Source organism: Bos taurus, chromosome 23 (assembly GCF_002263795.3).
Source record: "Bos taurus isolate L1 Dominette 01449 registration number 42190680 breed Hereford chromosome 23, ARS-UCD2.0, whole genome shotgun sequence".
Classification (NCBI taxonomy): domain Eukaryota; kingdom Metazoa; phylum Chordata; class Mammalia; order Artiodactyla; family Bovidae; genus Bos; species Bos taurus.
This window is the reverse complement of record NC_037350.1, coordinates 11,294,376-11,308,046: the sequence shown is the minus strand read 5'-3', so window position 1 is coordinate 11,308,046 and position 13,671 is coordinate 11,294,376. Positions and strand designations below refer to the sequence as shown.

Below are 13,671 nucleotides of genomic sequence, written 5' to 3'. Positions count from 1 at the left end.
ACATTCATATTGTTGTGCAACCTTCACCACTATTCATCTCTAGAACATTTTCATCCTCCCAAAATTGTTATCATTAAACAATAACTCCTATTCCTCCTCTCCCCTTAATCCTTGGAAACCACCATACTTCTTTCTATCTGTATGAACTTGTATTCTAAGTATTGCATATAAGTGGAATCATACAATATTTGTCCTTTTGTGACTCTCTTTGCTTAGCATAATGTCTTCAAAGTTCATCCATGTTGTAGCATGTGTCAGAATTTCCTTCCTTTTTAAGGTTGAATAATATTCCATTATATATATATATATAATCAAATATATATATAATCAAAATGTGATATATATATATCACATTTTGATTATTCATTAATCCATCAGTGGGTGCTTACATTGCTTCTACCTTTTGGTTATCATGAATAGATTTCTTGGAAAATGAGTATACAAGTATCTGCTTGTGTCCCTGCTTTCAATTCTCTTGGGTATATATCCAGAAATGGAATTACTGGATCATATGCTAATTCTATACTTGATATTTTTAGAAAATGCTATAGTATTTTCCATAGCAGCTGCACCATTTTACATCCCCACTATCAATGCACAAAGGTTCCAATTTCTCCACATCTCCACCAACACTTGTTATTTTCTGGGGATTTTTAGTGATTTTTTTGTTTTTTTTTTTTTTATAATATCTATCTTAATGGGGGTGATAATGAAGTGACACTGCAATCTCATTATAGTTTTTATTTGCATTTTCCTAATGACTGGGGGCTTCCCTGGTGGCTCAAACAGTAAAAGAATCTGCCTGCAATGCAGGAGATCCAGGTTTGATCCCTTGGTCAGGAAGATCCCTTGGAGAAGGGAATGGCTCCCCACTCCAGTGTTCTTGCCTGGAGAATTCCATGGACAGAGGAGCCTGGAGGGCTACAGAGCATGGGCTAACAAAGGGTCGGCCACGACTGAGGGACTGAGTGACTCACAGTGATTAGTGATGTTGAGCATCTTTTCATGTGCTTATGAGTCATTTACATATCTTCTTTGGAGAAATGCCTATTTAAGTCCTTTGCCCATTTTTCAGTGGGTCTTTGGGGGTTTTACTGAATTATGGGAGCTCTTTATATATTCCAGATACTAATTCTTCATTAGATATATGATTTGCAAATATTTTCTCTCATTCCACAGGCCACCTTTTCATCCTTTGATGAATTACATTTTTTAATTTTTTTTTTGTTTTTTTTTAGCTTCTGGCATCTTTTAATTTCCTAGAATCTGTATACAATTAACTCCAGCAGGGCAGTACTCAATACTGTTTAAGCCTCACATTTTAGATTAACTATTTAATATTATAAATGTGAATGCACATCCTCATAACTGGGAAACTAAATGACATAGATTTACTCATTATTTATGTAACCATACAAAATTTTATATGCAATGGGAGCTCTTATACCATAGAATCTGACCTTATAAATTATGCTATGCTAAGCTAAGTCACCTCAGCCATGTCCAACTCTGTGCGACCCCATAGACGGCAGCCCACCAGGCTCCCCCGTCCCTGGGATTCTCCAGGCAAGAACACTGGAGTGGGCTGCCATTTCCTTCTCCAATGCATGAAAGTGAAAAGTGAAAGTGAAGTCTCTCAGTCGTGTCTGACTCTTAGCGACCCCATGGATTGCAGCCTAACAGGCTCCTCCGTCCATGGGATTTTCCAGGCAAGAGTACTGGAGTGGGGTGCCATTGCCTTCTCCGGACCTTACAAACTAGCTTACATATAAAACACAGTTACTCTTTGCTCATCTGTCCTAACTTAGAAAGTGTTGCACCAATGCTTAAGATGTGATTAAAACAGATGCGTTCTCAACACAAGGTTAACAAACCTTGAGCTCCACCCTAGAAATACAAACCTATAAATCAAAAATTGTTTCACCAGAAATAGGTTATGAGCAACTCTTACCAAAGTAGTACTATAGGGAGTTACAATGTTGACCAAAAGAAGACACAGGTTTCTCACTGAACTTTTTTTAATGGGTCTCAAATTTTGTAACAGATTTTTGGTCAAGTTGTTTTCATTAAAAAGTAGTGATTTTAAAAACTAATAACTTAAACTGCCACACACAAAACATAGGGTCCACAAAAACATTCTCCTTTCTTTCTGAAGGTTTTACGATGCATTGTTGTCATTAACCGGTCTTTTACTATTAAACTTAAATGGCCAATTGAGACAAACTGTCTGAGATCGTTCTTTCACTGCTGATTAAGACTGAGGTGGCAGTTATTGGGGATAGTATTCATTTAGCCTTCTGAGCTTTCTGGGCAGACTTGGTGACCTTGCCAGCTCCAGGTGCCTTCTTGTCCACTGCTTTGACACCACAGCGACTGTCTGTCTCATATCACGCACAGCAAAATGGCCCAGGGGAGGACAGTCAGCGAAGCTCTCGACACACATGGGCTTGCCAGGAACCATATCAATGATGGCAGCATCACCAGATTTCAAGAATTTAGGGCCATCTTCCAGCTTTCTCCCAGAACGATGATCAGTCTTCTCGTTCAACTCAGCAAACTTGCAAGCAATGTGAGCTGTGTGACAATCCAGCACAGGTGCATATCCAGCACTGATTTGGCCTGGATGGTTCAAAATAAGCACCCGAGCTGTGAAGCCAGCTGCTTCCATTGGTGGGTCATTTTTGCTGTCACCAGCCACATTGCCACAACGAACATCTTTGACAGACACATTCTTGACATTGAAGCCCACATTGTCCCCAGGAAGGGCTTCACTCAGTGCTTCATGGTGCATTTCTACAGACTTCACTTCAGTTGCCACATTGACTGGAGCAAAGGTGACCACCATGCCAGGTTTGAGAACACCAGTCTCCACACGACCCACAGGGACAGTACCAATACCACTGATTTTACAGACATCCTGGAAGGGGAAATTCAAGGGTTTGTCAGCTGGGCGAGTTGGTGGCAGGATGCAATCCAGAGCTTCAAGCAGGGTGGTTCCACTGGCACTGCCGTCCTTTCAGGTGGCTTTCCGTCCCTTGAACCACGACGTGTTAGCACTTGGCTCCAGCACGTTGTCACCACCCCATCCAGAAACTGGCACAGATGCTACTGTGTCGGGGTTGTAGCCGATTTTCTTAATGTAGGTGCTGACTTCCTTAACAATTTCCTCGTATCTCTTCTGGCTGTAGGGTGGCTCAGTGGAATCCATTTTGTTAACTCCAACAATTAGTTGTTTCACACCCAGAGTGTAAGCCAGAAGGGCATGCTCACGGGTCTGTGCGTTCTTGCAGATACCGGCTTCAAATTCACCAGCACCAGCAGCAACAATCAGGACAGCACAGTCAGCCTGGGATGCGCCTGTGATCATGTTTTTGATGAAGTCTCTGTGTCCTGGAGCATCAATGATGGTAACATAGTACTTGCTGGTCTCAAACTTCCACAGGGAGATATCAATGGTGATACCACGCTCACGTTGGGCTTTAAGTTTGTCCAAGACCCAGGCATATTTCAAGGAGCGCTTTCCCATCTCGGCAGCCTCCTCCTTGAACTTTTCAACTGTTCTGTTGTCGATCCCGCCACATTTGTAGATCCGATGGCCAGTCGTGGTGGACTTTCCTGAATCTACATGCCCAGTGACAACGATGTTGATATGGGTCTTTTCCTTTCCCATTTTTGCTTAGGTTTAATGGTGGTTTTCACGACACATGTGTCCTGGCAGCAAACCCGTTGTAAAAAAGCTCAAGTTTTTAATTGTGATGAAGTCCAATTTATCTATTTTCTCTTTTGTTGCCTGTATTTCTGACATCATATCCAAATAATTATTGCCAGGTATAATGACATGAAGATTCTCTCCTATATTGTAATATTTTGAGTTTTATAGTTTTACTCTTCCACTTAGGTCTTGAATCCATTTTGAGTCCATTGTTGTAGGTGATGTAAAGGTCCAACCTCCTCTTCTTGCGTATGGATATTCAGTTTTGCCAACACCACTTGTTTTTTTTTTAAGATTTATTTATTTATTTTTATTTTTTTGGCTGTGGTGAGTCTTATTGCTGCACGTGGGCTTTCTCTAGTTGCAGGACGTGGGGGCTACTCTCTAGGTATGTGTATGGGCTTCTCATTGCAGTGGCTTCTCTCAGTGGAGCACGGACTCTAGCTGCGTGGGCTTCAGTAGTTGTAGCACGTGGGATCAGTATCTGTGGCTCCTGGGCTCCCAAGCACAGGCTCAGTAGTTGTGGCACACAGGCTTAGTTGCCCCATGGCATGTGGGGTCTTCCCAGACCAGGGATCAAATTGGTGTCCCTTGCATTGCAAAGTAGATTCTTAATCACTGGACCACCAGGGAAGCCTTCTAACACCACTTGTTCAGAAGACTGTCCTTTTCCCGTTGAGGTCCTTGCATCTTTGTCAAAAATCATTTACAATCACTTGACCATGGAGACTTCCCTGGTGATCCAATGGTTAAGACTCCATGCTTCCACTTTGGGGGACAGGGGTTCAATCCCTGGTCAGGAAACTAAGATCCCACATGCTGTGCGATGCAGCCAACAATTAAAAGAAAAAAAATTTTTTAAGTCACTTGACCATATGGGTTTATTTCTGGGTTCTCTATTGCAGGGGTCCCCAATCCCTGGGCCACAGACCAGTACTGTTTTGAAGTCTGTTAGGAACGGGGACCACACAGCGGGAGGTGAGTGGCAGGCAAGTGAACAAAGCTTCATCTGCCACTCCCCATAGTTCACATCACCGCCTGAACCATATCCCCCTCATTCCATGGAAAAAATGTTTTTCATGAAACTCATCCCTCGTGTCAAAAATGTTAGACACCACTGCTCTATTCTATTCCATTGGTTGATATGTCTGTCTTTATGCCAGCACCACACCATTTTGATTGCTAGAGATTCCATATGAATTTTAGGATAGATATTTCTGTTTCTGCAAAAAAAAAAAAAAAAATTAATGTTGTTGGCATTTGGATAGGGATTGCATTGGTTTTATAGATTATTTTGAGCTGTTACTGTATTCTTCAACTCCAGAATATCCTTGGGTTCTTATTATTTCTATCTCCTTATTGAAAATCTCTATTATTGATTCATTGTGATCATAATTGCTTTGAATTCTTTAAATATAATTTCCTTTAGTTCTTTGAACATCCTTATAACAGCCTCTTTGAAGTCGTTGTCTGCTAAATTCAGTATCAATAGTCACTCAGAGTCAATTTATATTAACTGTTCTTTTCCAAGTATGGGTCATACATTTCCATTTCTTTGTGTGTCTTATAATTTGTTGTTGCTGTTCTTGTTGTAAATTGGACATTTTAGATATCTTGTAGTGAGTCTGAATTCTAATTCCCCCCTGCAGTTTACTGTTATTTCTATTTGTTTATCTGTTTATTGTTTCTCTGACTAGTAACTTGTCTGAGCTAAATCCATGAAATCTGTCTCTCCAGCAGAATACAGCTACAACTTCTGTCATTTTTTAGTTATTTTTATTTCTGTCTTCCTGAAGTACTTACCTCATGTACTTCACAACTGAGTGACTAGCCACTGATCAAACAGAGCTTTTGTCCAACCACCTCAAGCCACTAAACAATCTTCTGTCCTCTACTGACAGGTCTGTGTATGGGGGGGAGTGTATTCATAGTTTAGGCCACCATTTTCACTCTTAAAATTATGACCAACCTAGATAGCATATTCAAAAGCAGAGACATTACTTTGCCAAAAAAGGTCCGTCTAGTCAAGGCTATGGTTTTTCCAGTGGTCATGTATGGATGTGAGAGTTGGACTGTGAAGAAAGCTGAGTGCCAAAGAATTGATGCTTTTGAAGTGTGGTGTTGGAGAAGACTCTTGAGAGTCCCTTGGACTGCAAGGAGATCCAACCAGTCCATCCTAAAGGAGATCAGTCCTGGGTGTTCATTGGAAGGACTGATGCTAAAGCTGAAACTCCAATACTTTGGCCACCTGATGTGAAGAGGTGACTCATTGGAAAAGACTCTGATGCTGGGAGGGATTAGGGGCAGGAGGAGAAGGGGACAACAGAGGATGAGATGGCTGGATGGCATCACCAACTTGATGGACAAGAGTTTGGGTGAAATCCAGGAGTTGGTGATGGACAGGGAGGCCTGGCATGCTGCAATTCATGGGGTTGCAAAGAGTCGGATATGACTGAGCAACTGAACTGAACTGAACTTTCACTCTTATCCAGCTTTTACTTATTGTTATGCCCTTCTATATTTCCTCTGCACATACACAAAACTTCAGGGTTGGCCAGGAGCATGTAGCTGATCGGGCCCTCTCTTATCTCTGTGCATGCATGCAGCTTCATCCTGGAAGCTTGCCCCAACCAAGGCTACAACCTTAAGATGGTAGAGCCACTGGCCCTCCTCACTGCTACCTCTGAGACTGTCCCTTCATCAACAACACTGTTGGGTGTTTTTGATCACTATCCTCTGTCCCCACTGACCAGCGCAGAGAAGGTGCTGGTCCTGACTGTCTTAAAATTCAGAACCTCTGTATCAAATAGCTGAGGGAGAGAGTGATGGAGCAGCCTCAGGCCAGAAAACCACAGATTCCCACTATTCTTACCTGAAGTTCAGCAGTTTTTCAAGCATAAATGCTTCTCAGATTGTTGTATGATTTTGTTTGGTTTCTGGGGAAATGAAATGGGTGTTTTGTCACTTTTTTCTTTATGTCAACTATTGCTTTTGTCCCAGTTTCTTTTGGGGTCAATGAGATGCCGATCTCTTCACTTGGCCATACCTGAACATCTTGCCTCCAGTTTCCTTAAATGCTCAGGAAATTCCTTGGTGGCCCAGTGGTTAGGACTCTGAGCTCCCACTACAGGGGGCACTGGTTTGATCCACGGTCAGAGAACTAAGATCCCACAAGCCACACAGATAGGCCAAACAAATAAACAAAAGACCTCTCAGTATTTTCTAAGGAAAATTAATAGGCAAATACAGCCTGTACAAATACTATGTGTTCGTTTATACCTTTACTTCAAAACACAGACAATGTACAAAGAGAGTTTACAGTGCAAAAAAGCACCTGTGCTACTTGCAGAATGTGTAACTCTATACGTGGCCTATATTGTGTTAACACTACTAAATTATCTTACATAATATCCAGTAGCAGTTACTTCAACCATTAGACAGGTTTGAAAACAACACACTTCTTGACTGCACACTTGCTCACATTACCAAAGGCCAAGCTGCCTTATGGAGTGTTGCTGCTGCTACGTCACTTCAGTCGTGTCCGACTCTGTGCGACCCCATAGATGGCAGCCCACCAGGCTCCCCCGTCCCTGGGATTCTCCAGGCAAGAACACTGGAGTGGGTTGCCATTTCCTTCTCCAATGCATGAAGGTGAAAAGTGAAAGTGAAGTCGCTCAGTCGTGTCTGACTCTTAGCGACCCTGTGGACTGCAGCCTACCAGGCTCCTCCGTCCACGGGATTTTCCAGGCAAGAGCACTGGAGTGGGGTGAAGGATTCTCATTTGGACTATCTGGTTTGCAAAACCTGAACCAACAATGGAAACAACTTACCTCCTCTGTTTGATCTTGTTTGATCAACAAATAATTTTTGATAGAAATTCCTCAAAAGCAACAAAGATATCAGAGTTATCAGTGTGAGAAACACATTGATCCCTAGGTCCAGAGTTGCCCAGTAGCTGGCCAACTACATAACACAAAAACACAAGACCGTAATCATGTATTGTTGTCATTCTTCAGTCGCTAAGTTGTGTCCAACTCTTTCTGATCCCATAAACTGCAACATGCCAGACTTCCATGTTCTTTACTATCTCCTGGACCTTGCTCAAACTCATGTCCATTGAGTAGATGATGCCATCCAACCATCTCATCCTCTGTTGCCCCCTTTTCCTCCTGCCCTCAGTCTTTCCCAGCATTAGGGTATTTGTCCAGTGAGTCAGCTGTTTGCATCAGGTGGCCAAAGTATTAGAGCTAAAGCTTCAGCATCAGTCCTTCCGTAAATATTCAAGGTTGATTTCCTTTACGATTGAATGACTCCTAAAGAAAATGGTGTATTATCTAATAGTATATCTAATAATACTGTAATTCTGAAGGAATGATGAGTAGAAATAATATTTTAAAATATCTACAGCAACTTAAATATATTTAAACAGCTATGGTTTCTATTGGTGACAAAGATAATCTAATATTCTGTGGCTTGTTGTCAATTGTATTAGTTATTGATTGCTACATAACAAATTGCCCCAATGTTTAGTACCTTAAAACAACACAATCTCACACCATTTCTGAGGGTGAGGCATCTAGGAGCCAACTTAGCTCAGTAATACAGGTTTCTCATGAGGTTGAAGTCAAGCCATTGGCCATCTGAAGGCTTGACTGGGCTGGAAGATCTACCTCCAAGCTCATTTATATAGTTGTTGGTAAAATGACTTGAGGAACACTATTTCATTCTGAGTGGCAATTTGTCCAGCTGAAAAACTTTAATGCTTGTTTCCCTTGCAGCTAGATGTGACTTTATACTACATGCTGGCCAATGATGTGTAATTAGAAGTTGTTGGGTGGAAATTCCAGGAAGTCTTAAAACTTTTGCTGTCATGGGCTCCTAGGCAACCCTCAAGGATGGTGAAGGATAGAGATAGGAAGAACTTGAGTCCTTAGTAACAACTGAGCCTCCCTTCAGCATTTATGGGGGTAGGGGTAATGGCTTGTTTAGGGCCCTCTATTAGCCTAACCTAATTCTGAAATGCATATACTATCTCATTTCACCCTCACAGAAACCCTGAGTGGAAGGATTTTTATTATCCTCATTTCATGGAAAGGAAATGAGGAGAGGTAACCTGACTTGCCCAAGCTCATATAGTAAGCCAGCTGTGTCTGACTCCCTGGCGAGCGCTCACGACCACTGGACCAGACAGCTGTGTACCCCGGGCAATAACGGTAGTAATAGCAATAGCTAACACAGGAACTCTTGCTGTGTTCCAGGCACTACGCTCCAGGCTACATACTTACCATTTCATTTAGTCTTCACAACAACCCCCATGACACAGGTATTACCATCCTTATTTTATGGATGAGAAAACTGAGGCTTGGAGAATGTAATTCATTTGCCCATGACTCAAAGAGACACACGGGGCCAATACATGACCTCATGTATACTTTAGAAAGCCATCTTGGGATAAGGTATGGGGCATGGATTAGAACAGAAAAGAGCAAAGACTAGGCACTTATTTAGAAAGCTCATCGAAGGATTTTGAGAAGCGAAGAGGAAGGGCTGAGCATGGTGCACTCTGTCCCAGGACCTGGCATTTAAGATGCGAAGTATGTTGGCTGAGGAAGCTCCTTGTAAGAAGCCATATGCAAGAGGATAACGTTAAGGACATATATGTCTCTCCTCTTGAACTTTTAGGAAGTTCCTTCCATTCCCCTTAGTCTCTCATCGCCTTTAACTTCCAGAATGTCCACTGTCCCAGTCTCACCCAATGTTTTTGAAGGGAAGATGATGAATGGAAGAGAAGAGGTGATAAATCTATTTGCTTTATAATGTTCAGTTCAGTTCAGTCATTCAGTCGTGTCCGACTCTTTGCGACCCCATGAATTGCAGCACACCAGGCCTCCCTGTCCATCACCAACTCCCGGAGTTCACTCAAACTCACGTCCATCAAGTCGGTGATGCCATCCAGCCATCTCATCCTCTGTCGTCCCCTTCTCCTCCTGCCCCCAATCCCTCCCACCATCAGAGTCTTTTCCAATGAGTCAACTCTTCGCATGAGGTGGCCAAAGTACTGGAGTTTCAGCTTTAGCATCATTCCTTCCAAAGAAATCCCAGGGCTGATCTCCTTCAGAATGGACTGGATGGATCTCCTTGCAGTCCAAGGGACTCTCAAGAGTCTTCTCCAACACCACAGTTCAAAAGCATCGATTCTTCGGCGCTCAGCCTTCTTCACAGTCCAACTCTCACATCCATACGTGACCACAGGAAAAACCATAGCCTTGACTAGACGAACCTTTGTTGGCAAAGTAATGTCTCTGCTTTTGAATATGCTATCTAGGTTGGTCATAACTTTCCTTCCAAGGAGTAAGCGTCTTTTAATTTCATGGCTGCAGTCACCATCTGTAGTGATTTTGGAGCCCCCCAAAATAAAGTCTGACACTGTTTCCACTGTTTCCCCATCTATTTCCCACGAAGTGATGGGACCTGCCGGAGTCCAGCTCCAGCAGCCAGGGATTCAACCTGAAGGGGTGAGCGGTGTCAGCGAGAAACTGAGGCAGCCTCTCAGTTTCCTTGGACTGCCTCTTTATTTCAAGCTTATGATCCTCTTTTATACTTTTACAAAAGCATTAGGTCAGAGGTTTGATATTTTCAGTTCCCACTGACCCAGATTTGTTGTCTCCATAAATCATTGTTGCCCCTCAAAAGGAGTTTCTGCCTCAGCGATTTTCTTATCTACTTTTTCTCATGTATCCTTGTGAATACACTGTAACTCATGCTAATGTCTGGGCTGCATACAACATTCCTCAGTTTATTTCTTATCTTTCTAAGTCCTGTTTGCCCCTAGTATCCTAAGCTCACTATTTCTTAGAAAGGGATTCTAGCTAATAATATCTCTAAAGTCCCTAATTTCTATAAACTATAATGCAGAGTTCCAAAGAATAGCAAGAAGAAATAAGAAAGCCTTCTTCAGTGATCAATGCAAAGAAATAGAGGAAAACAACAGAATGGGAAAGACTAGGGATCTCTTCAAGAAAATCAGAGACACCAAAGGAACATTTCATGCAAAGATGAGCTCGATAAAGGACAGAAATGGTATGGACCTAACAGAAGCAGAAGATATTAAGAAGAGATGGCAAGAATACACAGAAGAACTGTACAAAAAAGATCTTCACGACCCAGATAATCACGATGGTGTGATCACTGACCTAGAGCCAGATATCCTGGAATGTGAAGTCAAGTGGGCCTTAGAAAGTATCACTACGAACAAAGCTAGTGGAGGTGATGGAATTCCAGTTGAGCTGTTTCAAATCCTGAAGGATGATGCTGTGAAAGTGCTGCCCTCAATATGCCAGCAAATTTGGAAAACTCAGCAGTGGCCACAGGACTGGAAAAGGTCAGTTTTCATTCCAATCCCAAAGAAAGGCAATTCCAAAGAATGCTCAAACCACCGCACAACTGCACTCATCTCACACGCTAGTAAAGTAATGCTCAAAATTCTCCAAGCCAGGCTTCAGCAATATGTGAACCGTGAACTTCCTGATGTTCAAGCTGGTTTTAGAAAAGGCAGAGGAACCAGAGATCAAATTGCCAACATCTGCTGGATCATCGAAAAAGCAAGAGAGTTCCAGAAAAACATCTACTTCTGCTTTATTGACTATGACAAAGCCTTTGACTGTGTGGATCACAATAAACTGTGGAAAATTCAAGAGATGGGAATACCAGACCACCTGACCTGCCTCTTGAGAAACCTATATGCAGGTCAGGAAGCAATAGTTAGAACTGGACATGGAAAAACAGACTGGTTCCAAATAGGAAAAGGAGTTCGTCAAGGCTGTATATTGTCACCTTGTTTATTTAACTTCTATGCAGAGTACATCATGAGAAACGCTGGGCTGGAAGAAGCACAAGCTGGAATCAAATTGCCGGGAGAAATATCAATAACCTCAGATATGCAGATGACACCACCCTTATGGCAGAAAGTGATAGAGGAACTAAAAACCTCTTGATGAAAGTGAAAGTGGAGAGTGAAGAAGTTGGCTTAAAGCTCAACATTCAGAAAACGAAGATCATGGCATCCGGTCCCACCACTTCATGGGAAATAGATGGGGAAACAGTGGAAACAGTGTCAGACTTTATTTTTGGGGGGCTCCAAAATCACTACAGATGGTGACTGCAGCCATGAAATTAAAAGACGCTTACTCCTTGGAAGGAAAGTTATGACCAACCTAGATAGCATATTCAAAAGCAGAGACATTACTTTGCCAACAAAGGTTCGTCTAGTCAAGGCTATGGTTTTTCCTGTGGTCACGTATGGATGTGAGAGTTGGACTGTGAAGAAGGCTGAGCGCCGAAGAATCGATGCTTTTGAACTGTGGTGTTGGAGAAGACTCTTGAGAGTCCCTTGGACTGCAAGGAGATCCATCCAGTCCATTCTGAAGGAGATCAGCCCTGGGATTTCTTTGGAAGGAATGATGCTAAAGCTGAAACTCCAGTACTTTGGCCACTTCATGCAAAGAGTTGACTCATTGGAAAAGACTCTGATGGTGGGAGGGATTGGGGGCAGGAGGAGAAGGGGACGACAGAGGATGAGATGGCTGGATGGCATCACTGACTTGATGGACGTGAGTTTGAGTGAACTCCGGGAGTTGGTGATGGACAGGGAGGCCTGGTGTGCTGCGATTCATGGGGTTGCAAAGAGTCGGACACGACTGAGCGACTGATCTGATCTGATCTGATAGTAGAATATGCTAACATTACAGCAATCCTTAAATCTTTAGCTTCTATCTATTTTAATTATTCCTAAGCCCTAAATTCAGCAAACTCCTTTGCCATAAATGCTTTTCTCACAGATGAGCTTCAGATAGCAATCCCTCCCATGACCTCAAGCTGCGGCCTGCGTGCTTACCCTGGAACAGTCTTTTGCAACAGTCCTTGAACAAATGTCAGTGATTAACTTTATGAATTATTCTCTGAGCCCAGCTGCAGAAGGCTTTGTGCCTTCTTAAGCTCCTCTCAAAAACAATAAGCACCTTAATATTCTTTTCAGTCAACTCAGCCGAGGAAAGGACAAAACAAGTCAGAATCACAAGGCCTAACTCCTTCATCCCAGGACCGTGCCTGTGGAATGAGGAGAGGGGGCTGGGGCTGTGCCTCCATTTTGTCAGTAATGCCTAACGCGGCTCCCGACATCTCCCCCTTTTTTATTTTTTAGAGCATAGGTATGAAACTCAGTAGATAGAGCAGAAACTCTTCGGTTGAGTATTCTGAAAAGGCACGGGGCTATTACACAAATCAGAACTAACAGGCATAAGCACATGGCCGCATTAATCATTATTGTAGAAAAGGATCCATGGGAAAGATACCCCTCCAGATTTTCAAAGAGGGAATTAGAAAGCCACTGAGAGGAAAAGTCAGACTCTGCCTGCTTCATATTCTGAATATCCTGATGTAACTTAGAAATATCTAAGATGTAACTTAGAAATAATACTAAAATCTGAATGATTCCAGATGCCTAAAATATGATTCCTAATGCATTCCCAAGAGTGCATGGACTCATTCACTTGTAGAGGGGTAACGCACATCCATTTTAAATTCAGCATGGCATCTTAAGGATAATTTAATTTTTAAGTTTGTAATTTCTTGCCCCATAAGTAGAACTGCTTCTTCTAAAGCATTGACCTTATTTTGTATTTTCTTATCTATAATTTCCTGTGTAGTAAGAGCTACGGAGACATTTTTGGACAGCTGATCGACAAATGAGGCCTTATGTACTTCTTTTGACAGGACAACAGCAGAAACCGTGACTGATGCAATTATGGCAATCAAGGCAGTTATTCCCACAACCAGAGCTGCAATGAATCTCTTAGGTCGAGAAATTAAGCCATTAAATTCATATAAAACTTTTTTTTTCATATAAAACTTTCAATGCATAATCATCAAACCATTATCCCTCTAATTTTACAGGAACCATC

At 42.3% G+C, this 13,671-nt stretch overlaps 1 pseudogene; it reads right to left on the bottom strand.

The window, feature by feature from the left end:
- Nucleotides 1-1,977: 1,977 nt before the first annotated feature.
- LOC522610 (elongation factor 1-alpha 1-like) lies at nt 1,978-3,959 on the bottom strand (annotated as a pseudogene).
- Between the last annotated feature and the right edge of the window lie 9,712 nt (nt 3,960-13,671).